Source organism: Aythya marila (genome assembly GCF_965140915.1).
Source record: "Aythya marila genome assembly, chromosome: 1".
NCBI classification, from domain to species: Eukaryota; Metazoa; Chordata; class Aves; order Anseriformes; family Anatidae; genus Aythya; species Aythya marila.
In genome coordinates this window covers 63,900,987-63,911,857 of record NC_139042.1, presented here as the reverse complement: position 1 = coordinate 63,911,857, position 10,871 = coordinate 63,900,987, and positions in this window count along the sequence as shown.

Here is a 10,871-nt window from a genome sequence, read left to right as displayed (position 1 = left end):
ACTACAATTAAAATGTGAAGATCTGTTGTATGTTAGTCTTTGACTAACACTGGCAGCCAGTATAAAATTTCAAATAGGTTTACTTCTCATTTTCTTACATTTTTCTTGTTTTTCCTGTGTCTTTTTTACCAGAAATCTTTAAGTCTTTGAAGGTGGATTGAAATTGAAAGCAATATATATATATATATATTTTTTTTTTTTCAAGCAACTTTTCTTGAAAAGATTCTACACCAGATTTGGCACCAAGACGTGGTACTGTCTCTTCTGTCTGGAAGAGAGAATGAGCAGCATGAGCTCTGTTGGTGGGAAAATAATTTAGGTAAATTTAAATAATACTAATAGTAGATAAAAGCTTTTGCTAACAATGGATTATGTTTTGGAATAAGTATTTCTTTTTCAGTAATTTCACATTTGTCAGATTTACCAGCATTGCAAAAGCATCCATATACTTTCATCTGGAGACAAAACCCTCTTATTCAGGGAGTGTATTTCTAGTCCTCATGTGCTGCTCTGCCTTCTTAGTCATTATAATGCTAGAAAATAAATAAGCAAAAAAAAAATATATATAGAGAGAGACAAAATTGTTGGCTTTTCTATATCCACAGGAATGTTCTGTTCTTGGCTTTCAGTCTTCATTACTGTTGTTTGATAACCTACTACTCTTCCTTATGGTGCCAACTTAAGAAACAAAATGTGTTTTTTAATAATGGCAAAGATAATGTGGTAAAGAGGCGCACAGACTATGTGCCAAAGACCAATGTCTCTTGTGGTTTATATATAGTAGTGTCCTGGTTTTGGCTACAGTTAATTTTCTTCATAGTGGCTGTTATTAATGCTGATAACAAACCGATGTTTCAGTTGTGGAGCAGTGCTCACACAGAGCCAAGGGCGGTTCAGCTCCCTGTGCTGCCCAGCTGGGAGGGGACACAGCCAGGACAGGTGACCCAAGATGGCCAAAGGGATGTCTCATGCCATGTGGTGTCATGCTGAGCAATAAACTGGGGGGCTGGCTTGGAGGGGGGGAGGCAGGTGCTGCTGCTCAAGGACTGGCTGGGCATCAGTCAGCAGGTGGCGAGCAGTTGTGTTACGCATCACTTGCTTTGTGTATATGTACGTATATATGTATATAATTATTATTATTTCCCCTTTATTTTCTGCCCAATTAATAATTTATTTATTTATTTTATAGTCCTATTAAACTGTCTTAATCTCAACCCATGAGTTTGACTCTTTTTCTGACTCTTTCCCCCATCCCACAGTGGGGAGTGCGCAAACAGCTGTGTGGTGCTCAGCTGCCTGCTGGGTTGAACCACAGGTAGAATCATAGAATATCCCGAGTTGGAAGGGACCCATAAGGATCATCGAGTCCAACTCCTGGCACCGCACAGTCACCATGTGACCAAGTGCACAGTCCAAATGCTTCTTAAACTCTGACAGGCTTGGTGCAGTGACTACTTCCTTGGGGAGCCTGTCCCAGTGTGCGACCACCCTCTTGGTGAAGAATCTCTTCCTGATGTCCAGCCTAAACTTCCCCTGCCTCAGCTTGACACCATTCCTGTGGGTCCTATCACAGGTTGGCACCTGCCTCTCCACTCCCCCTCACAAGGAAGCTGTACACTGCGACGAGGTCCCCCTTCAGCCTTCTCTTTTCCAGGCTGAACAGGCCCAGTGCCCTCAGATGCTCCTCATACGTCTTCCCCTCTTGCCCCTTCACCATCTTCGTCGCCCTCCTCTGGACACTCTCCAACAGTTTCATGTCCTTTGCGTACTGTGGTGCCCAGAACTGCACACAGTACTCGAGGTGAGGCCGCCCCAGCACAGAGTAGAGTGGGACAATCACCTCCCTTGACAAACAAGCGATGCTGTGCTTGATACACCCCAGGATACGGTTGGCCCTCCTGGCCACCAGGGCACACTGCTGGCTCATTGCTGAACTTGCTGTCAACCACAACCCCCAGATCCCTTTCTGTGGAGCTGCTCTTCAGTGTCTCGTCGCCCAGTCTGTACATAAAGCCAAGGTTGCCCTGTCCCACATGCAGGACCTGGCACTTGCTTTGTTAAACTTCATGTGGTTGGTGATTGCCCAGCTCTCCAATCTGTCCAGGTCTCTCTGCAAGGCCTTTCCACCTTCATCCGAGTCCACAACTCACCCAACTTTGGTGTCGATGGCAAATTTGCTCAAAACACCTTCTGGTCCTACATCCAAATCATTTATAAAGACATTGAAGAGAACTGGCCCTAAAATGGAGCTCTGGGGGACCCCACTAGTGACTATCCACCTGCCTGATGTGGCCCCATTTACCACAACCCAGAAGCAAACAGAAAAAAGAGGAACAAAGAAAACATAGGTCTGCTACTTGATGGGGAAGGTCTCCTCACAGACAATGACATAGGCAAAGCAGAGATGTTTAATGCCTTCTTTGCCTCCGTCTTCAATGCTGAGGATGGGCTTTGGGACCCAGGGTGCCCTGAGCAGGAGGACCATGACGGTGGGAATGACAAACTTCCAACTGATCCTGAACGTGTGCAGGATTTGCTGCTCCTTTTTCTGTTTGCATATCTAAAAAAAACCACCTTTTTATTGTTTCCCACAGACTTGTCCAGCTTTAGCTCTAGTTGGGCTTTGGCCAAACGAATTTTCTCCCTGCAAATGCAAACAGCATCCCTGTATTCCTTCCACGTTGTCTGACCCTCTCTCCAGCAGCCGTACATTTTATTTTTTTGCCTAAGTTCCAGAAGAAGATCCCTGGTCAGCCAGGACGGGCTTCTGCCCCGCCTGCTTGTCGTTCAATATTTTGGAATCACCTGATCTTGTGCTTTTAGGAGGCAGTGCTTAAAGACTGACCAGCACTGATGGATGCCAATGCCTTCAAAAGCAGCTTCCCAGGGGACCTTGCTGACTAGTTCCCTGAGCAACCTGAAGTCTGCTTTCCCCATATCCAGGGATGAAGTTTTGGTGGCAGTTTTCCTTCTGTCACCGTAAATTCTAAACTCAACCACTTCATGGTCACTATGGCCGGGATGGCTGCCAATTGCCACATCTCCCACAAGACCCTCTCTGTTCTCTAGCAACAGATCTAGGAGGGCACCTTTCCTAGCTGGCTCCCTTAGCACCTGCACCAAGAAGTTATCATCAGGTGCACCTCGCCTACCCTGCCTGTCCCTCCTGAAGAGCCTGTAACCATCTGGTAAGTGTTCACTGTTAGAAGAAATGAACCACTGTTAATTTTCAATTTTTGTTATATTGAGTGTTTATGTTAAAATTAAATTTAAAAAGTGAACCTGTTAAATATTAATGTAATTAAATTAATGAAGGATTTGACTACGGATGAGATTAACAATTTTGATCTTAAGTAAATTTTAACAGAGCTGCAAAGAAAAATAGCAGTGCTCAATTTCCATTCATATTAAAGTAAACCTTAAAAGTACCAGAAAGCGAGCAATGAATTATACAAATGAATTTGGAGTGTCTTATGAAGAACAGATAGTTCTATAAATATAGCAGCTATTGTTAAGTTCCAGAATGCACATGTGATTTTTGACTCGGTATAACAATTCTTGGGTGTGCAGACAGTTAGTGGCCATTTGATTCTTTTATGTAAAAAAAATGAAAGTCAGACTTCAGTAGAGTTATATGGAAGCTAGACTTGTAATTTCAGAAATAATTTTTTAAACCAGTTGTGAGAGACAATTTATTCTAATTCCTTATTAAGTGTCATAATAATATTCTGTGAAAAATTTTTAGAAATGTAAACTGTTATATTTTTTCCTGAATTTATCACTAATCAATTCTGTTAATGCAGAAATATTTGTGAATCCTAGTAGATAAGAGTAGGAAAAAAAAAAAAAAAAAAAAGATTAACTTTGAATTGTTTTTCTTTGCTATCTCTTTTATAGTTTGTGTTGGATTGCACTGGTAAATATGCTTTTACTTATGGGACAAGCTGACTATAAAAGCAAATGAGGAGACTCTTAGAACAATGATGTGATTTCAGGATCAGCGACTTTAAGGAAAATAAAATCTTCTAGGAAGAAATGGAACTAGCATGATCAGAAATAAATGGCAGTTTTTGAGCTATTCTGGTTCAAATATTCATTGATAATCTATAGTAACTAAGCTAGCTAATAATGGTGTGTAACTTAGAAGCATAGATAACCTCTCTTACCTTTGTCATTAGGAGGCAGAAGTAGATATCAGCAAACTATCATACCAAAATCATCATATTTCTATATTTGCATTTCTAAATATTTGCTACATTGAGTTTTATACACACCTGCTTGTTGCAGGTCAGGTTAGGAGCAGGGGCAGGAAGGAACCTCAAGATGGGAGATAGCCCTCAGTGGCAATATCAAGCACTATTGCACCATTTTAAAAGGTTTTGCTTTGCCTGTTTGCCTAACTAAAAATGTGGCCCTGTTTCCAGTTTTCTGATGTGCACCTCTGTGGATCTTTTGTCCTGTGTGATACACTTCTACTGGATAAATGCTGAAGTCAGATGAAGAATAAATTTCTGTCAGATTGGCCACACTTGGGGGATCTCTTTGCAGTCTTTCCTTTCCAGGTGGAACCTAGACCTGCCTGCTTTTTGCTGCTTTTGCATCATTTGGGTACTGTAATGTGAGCGTGAGATTCTACTACTTTATCCTTCTGTTGGAGGATTATCTGCAACAAGAGCCATTGGACAGAGGTAACTAACTAGCTATTTCCCCTGTTTCCTGATTTCCTAAAGAAACATGGTTTTGGGGATAATTGTCCATCTCCACCCCCAAAAAGTGACGCGCTATTTTGAATATGTGAGCTGCTTCCAGCCAGATTTGGTAGCAGGCAAGAGAATACTAGTTTTCAACTAATTTTGAGGAAATGTGTTTGCGAAGAGAGAAACCTTATGAATCCCCTCACTTAAAAGAGAGACGGGGACTCCTACACTTGCTGGCAGCAGACAGCTGATCAGTCAGAACACGTAGCTTCGAGCCAGCTGCAGTCTGCTCTGCCTTGCTTGCATGTAGGTCTCCAGAAGCAATTACCTCCACTTCATGCCGCTGATGTTGGAAGGTTTCTGGTAGTCACACCTTGTCACTTTAAAGGGTGATAAAGAACTGGCCCCAAATTTTATGTTGCTACTTTTCGGAACAGCTGTGAGAGCCTTCATTAGGGAAGTTGAAGTGAGTATTGCATTTTTTTTTTTTTCCACACCTATATACTGCATAATTTGTGTTGTAATCCCCCTTGCTGTTTACTGAAGGCTTCTTATCAGAACAGTCAAGACAGTGTTTCAGACAAGATTTACAAAGTCTAAATTGGGCAAATCTGAAGAAAGACAACTCCCTGGCCATCAGACAGTGGTACTTACAGAAGCATGGCAGATCTAAATGAACTAGGCTAACAGTGCCCAGCCTGGGCACTTGTAGTTGTGCTTCCTTCCTTCATATTTGTAACCTCCCACCTGATGAAAGGTCTGTCCTTTAAAGCAATATTTTGTAGTTCCCTTCCTTGTTCCCCTGAACATGACTGGCTTGTAATGCTTTTTGCGTAACTGAACTTAATCTATCTTGGCAAAAAGTCTATTCTAGCAGATAAATTAACCAGAAAGGTGAAAGTATGCTGAAGGCAACATTTTTTTCGACGAACTTTATTCATGATCAGCATAGATGTCTTTAATATATCATTTTACTTACCAGACCAGATTTAAAAGAGACTGTAAGCAGAGCTCATAATTCAGAGGTATGACAATGGATCCTTTAATTATGTACTGAATTTTTCACCCAAAAGTTAAATGACTTCGGGAATTGATGTCCTTGTAGAAAGCATTTATCTTCATGATAACATATTTAAATTTAGTCTAGAAAGTGTGAAAATTTGGTCTATGAAATTTGGTAAACCTTCACTTTGTAAATGGCTAGAGGAATTTCTGTGATAAAGTAGTGCCCCTCTGTGCTCCTAGTAGTAATATAGCACTCACATTTTTAAAACTCACGAAAGTTACTGTGAAGGGAATGGTGCTGTGCTATGGTGTGTTCCTACCATCCTTCAGCATCTCCTGGAGAAATGCTGTGATGGGCAAAGGCATCTTTGTGTTATGCTGACTCTTGTAATGTGCTGTGTCCAAACCACCGCTACCCATTGTCAAAACCAGAAGCATTTGGGGTTGATGAAAGTCTGTAATGCAGACTTCTGACCATGGCCCTCCTTAATTAGATTTTTTTTTCATAACTTTGAAAGCATCGTAGATGTTTATGACTACCTAATCACTACTACAAGAGATAATTTTGAACATAAGCACTTACTGTTTGCTTGCTTGTGGCTACTTTCTTTTTGTTTTGTTTCTTTTGGTTTTGACTGGATGGTCCTGAATAAAAAATGAATAAGACGTAACATAACAAGACATTCTGATCAAAGTCACAGTCAGTTACCTGAGAAAAGGGGATCTAGGAAACCAGTATCTCTAATAAATGACATCCCTGATCAGTGCAACTTAATGGAAAGTAATTGCTCTGGTAGATGTGCACAAGCTAGGGCTGTAGGCTTGGTGGCTGGGATACTGCTAAGAATAGCTGTGAAAGCTCAGCACAAGACAACATCCCTACTAATTAGATATCTTTAAGGTCATCTTCTGCTCCATAAAATGGCATCCTCAATGTGGTTAATTATGGAGAAAATAAATAAAAATATGTGATCCAGCTTACAGGAAAAAAAAAAAAAAGGTATCATGTGGTAAAAGTTTCAGAAAGGAGCATAATATTCCACCCACACATCAGCTTCTTGGAAAAGTAATATGCCTTTGAAGAAGGTCAGAGATAATTAATGCTGCCAGACTGGTTTTGTCCTTAGGAAGAAATAATATTCTAGTATGTGGATTCAAGAGCTATTTATATAAGAAATGCAAATAAACAGATCTTCATCATTCCCCGGTCCTTCCCGAAATGTAACATCTTGATGTCCTCCTAGTTTCCACTGAAGCACGACTAACTTTTTTCAGAGCAGCCTTGCACACCAAGGCCAAATTTCAGAAACACAGCCTAACTCCACTTCCTTCCCATTTTCAGTTTCAGCCTTTCTACTTACATGTCTTTAGTGTTACTTGTTCCTGATTTACTTCTATGTGGTGGATTAAGTTGGAAAGTCATTGTGCATTCCTGGGCTGTTTCTTGGAATACTAACCTGAATGCTATTATAGACTTGTGTTAAGAGCAGCTTCTTTTACCAACAAGAAAAATGGACTCTCTCTTTTTTTTTTCTTTTTTTTTCTTTTTTTTTCCTTCTTTTAGATGTGATGGACAAATGAGATGCCTGGGTATGACCTGTGTAACAACTAATCGGCTGCAGAGCATGCAAAGGCTCCTTATCATTATTCCATAATATAAGTATTCAGATGACAGTCTAGTTTTGCAGAACACTACCAAAAAGGAATCAACATTTTTCTGTCCTTGAAGAATGGTTGATAATGATAAATTAGTGCCTGAGGTAACAGGTGCTATGCTTTATAAATCATATCACAATAAATAATCAGAAGAACTTATTTGGATGCGGGGGAAATAGAATATATATGCAATATTACGTGTCTAGAACTAGATATAGGCTGATAGATCCAGTGCATTCTTACCTCGTTTATATGAATATACTTACTGGAATATCCACTAGGAAGCCTATCCAGTACATAACAGGGCACAAGTTCTCTTTGCTTTTCATTATCACAGAGGAGTACAGACATTGCTTGCAGTGGAATGACTTCTACATGCAGGAGGTTCTTCTTTTACCTCCTGGTCATGATTTTCACTTGGAACACTAATTTTTTTCCCCACCTTTTAAATATACCTTCCTAATAGCAAAGCAGGACTTCTACACCATATGAGGTCTTGAGTTCACAACAGAGAACTTAGCATACAGATGGTGGGCTTCTCCTGTTTAAATCAGCATGCCTTTTTCAGGTCATCCTCCAACCCCTCTCACTGGGCATGTAACCACTTCACCTTTTTTTTTTTTTTTTCATGAAGAAGAGATTAAAGACCCCAAATTACAGAATATGGAGGCAGACCACTGTTGTTGCTTTGTGCTCCAAAACAGACCTATCCTTTTTCGCTTACCTTGCTTCTGTTCACAGCAGGACCACCAGATAGTAGATGCTATACGGAAGCCAGTTCCCCACTGCAACCTAAGATAAGAGAGAGTCTGCAAAGCCAAGTGAGTTTCTCTAAGGAAAGAATAAGATGATACCAGGCAGGCTAAGAAAATAGGATTAGGTGGGAAAGGTCTTGCTAGGTGATAATCATTTTTCTTTTCTGGGAGGAACTTTCTACAAAGTCATCCAAAAGGCTGGTGATGGATTTCGAAATAGAAGGTCAGTCTGTAGATATGCAGTTAAGTGCCTTTTCTAGTGGGCACTGCTGATATTAAAAAAAAAAAAAAAAAAAAAAAAAAAAAAAAAAAAAAAAAGGAACTATTTTTACAGTGTTTATGACATGGGCTGTAGAAAGTATTTGTGGCAAAACCTTGAGTTGACTAGGGCTTCATATGAATCTTTTGTGTGCTTTAAATAAACATTTCCAAGGACTTAAAGGGTCTTTTCAACCTCAAAGCTGGGTTTTACCACAGAATAAAGAAGAACAATTACCTTTTATGAAAAATGCATATGAAAACGGAAATAAAAGTACTCCTTGATAACTTCTCCTGGCCTCTCGTTTCCTAGAGAGGGTGGGTCTTAAATTTTATTCCAACTCTAACAACTTTGATTACAGCAAACTCTGTGCATCTCTGCTGACTCCCAGAAAAATTCACCTATATATAACCATTGGAGGCCTTATTATCTATCTGCCCCTGCCCTTATCAGTCCTCTCCCATTCCCTGCTGTGCAGTAGAGTCTCTGCTTTCTCACTTTTCTTCCCAGCCTTTCCCCCCTTGCACTCCTGAATCCTCTCTTGCTGCTGGTATGCTCCTTTGCTCTGAAAGATGTTTTTTTCCCTCTGTCCAGAAAAACAGCTTGAGACAGTAGGTGGCAATCAGGACATGGTAAAACAGCAGATTTTCCACTGTGTAGTGAAAATGCATAATTTTAAAGGAACATAAGATCATACAGTAACTGTGAATTAAACATTGTTCTGGAGTTAACTTAGACTTATTCAAGGGCATTCCTTATGAAGTATTTTTTATAAAGCCAAGACTGTGCTCAGGTTTCCTGATCATCAGGATTCTGGTAAGAATGACTTTAAACGCTATAATGTAATTAACCAACTTTTTTTTCCTTCAGTCTGTTCTTTGAGCATTAGGTTAAAAGGCTCAGCCTAAGATAATGAGTGTTCCATAAAGAAGTGGTGCCAGGAGCTGGGGACAAAAAAATATTCCCCCTCAAAAAAAAAATAACAAAAAATTGGCAATTAGCTTCTCTACACCAAAATCAGGATTGATATTTGGTATTGAAGATGGTCTGTACTTGACCAAATATTGCTGGGCTGGTAAAGAGCCACTTCTAAGCAAAGGTGGTCATACTTTCTTTAGGTTTTGGATCAATGAAATAAATTTGGTTTCATATTCTGTCATAAGAACTGTATTTACATTTGAGGTAAAGTCTACCATAATAGATTGAAATCTGTAATGTTCTCATGTATAAATTCAGAAACTTCTAACTTCTTCTTGCTTGTTAAGTCTTGTTAATTTTTTATCATATTTAGGATAGCAGAGTCAATAATAGCTCTGCTCTAACCTTGTATCAGCCAAATTGTAAATACCAAGAACATTATTACGCAACGCCAGAGAAGCATTCATCTGATTCAATAATTCAAAAACAGAACACTAATTAACATCACTAATAATAGGTTGAGGTTCCTCTTCATTCTGTGTTTGCTGGCTGCAGGTATTTCAGAGACATTACTGAGCCAAAACAGTCACAAACCTGAAATACGTTACTTACTCGGTAAGATTCAACTCATCTAACCTTTGACATCCATAGAATAAATGTTTACATTGTCTGGCTTGCCACGCCAGATTCTCTTTATCTTTGAGAGACACTGTAGCCTATAGTTAGAAGATGCAATTCGTCTTGATTGTCTTAGATGTCTGCTTTAGTACAAGATTAATCTCAGTGCAGACACCTGCATTTGCACAGGTATATCCCAGTGAGCTGGAAGTGCCACACAGGAAGGAAAAAATGAAGCAAAATGGAAAAATTGAAACAAAGATGACATCCCACTGGAGCTCTTGTGGTTTGGATTTGGTTTTCTTCTTTTGTTTCATTATTTTGCACAATGGAAGGACGTGGGTATTTTACTCAGATTTGATCTTGTGCTTTGTCAAGTTAAACCTAAGAAGCTGAAGCTTTTCCTTTGGATCATTGTCCATAAGCATGTTAAAGCAAAGAACAGTGGAGCCCTTCAGACATCGACGTGTTTTGATAGAGCAGCACCTGTTGCAGTGTGCCTTCACGCTACGTTAACTCCTGCTTACATAGTGCAGGGAGTGAAAAGACAGCAAAGTGAAACTCCAAACATCCTATCTTCCCAACCAGCTGGCAAGCTCTAAGCCTTTGTTGCACTTTCTGGAGCCTTTCTCTCCTTTAATTGTTGACAGAACAAGAATGTGTTCATCATGCCGAAAACAGAAACGAATCTGAACAAACAATATCCCAAATTGTTTTTTAAGCAGGACAGCGTTTATTCCTTTTAGCAAATGTTTAATCTGTATGAAATACTTCGAAAGCCTTAGCTTAGTCCCCAGCTCCTGGGGGAAATGCAGCTTGGTGCTGTCTTTTGGAGATGTTGCGGTCTGCACAGCGCAGCACAGGCTCGGATGAATATAATTCTTCTATCACACAGCGAAAGCTTCCAAATAACGTCTTTGATAATGCCGTGTAGTACCGCTGGATTAGGAACACAAAATGAAA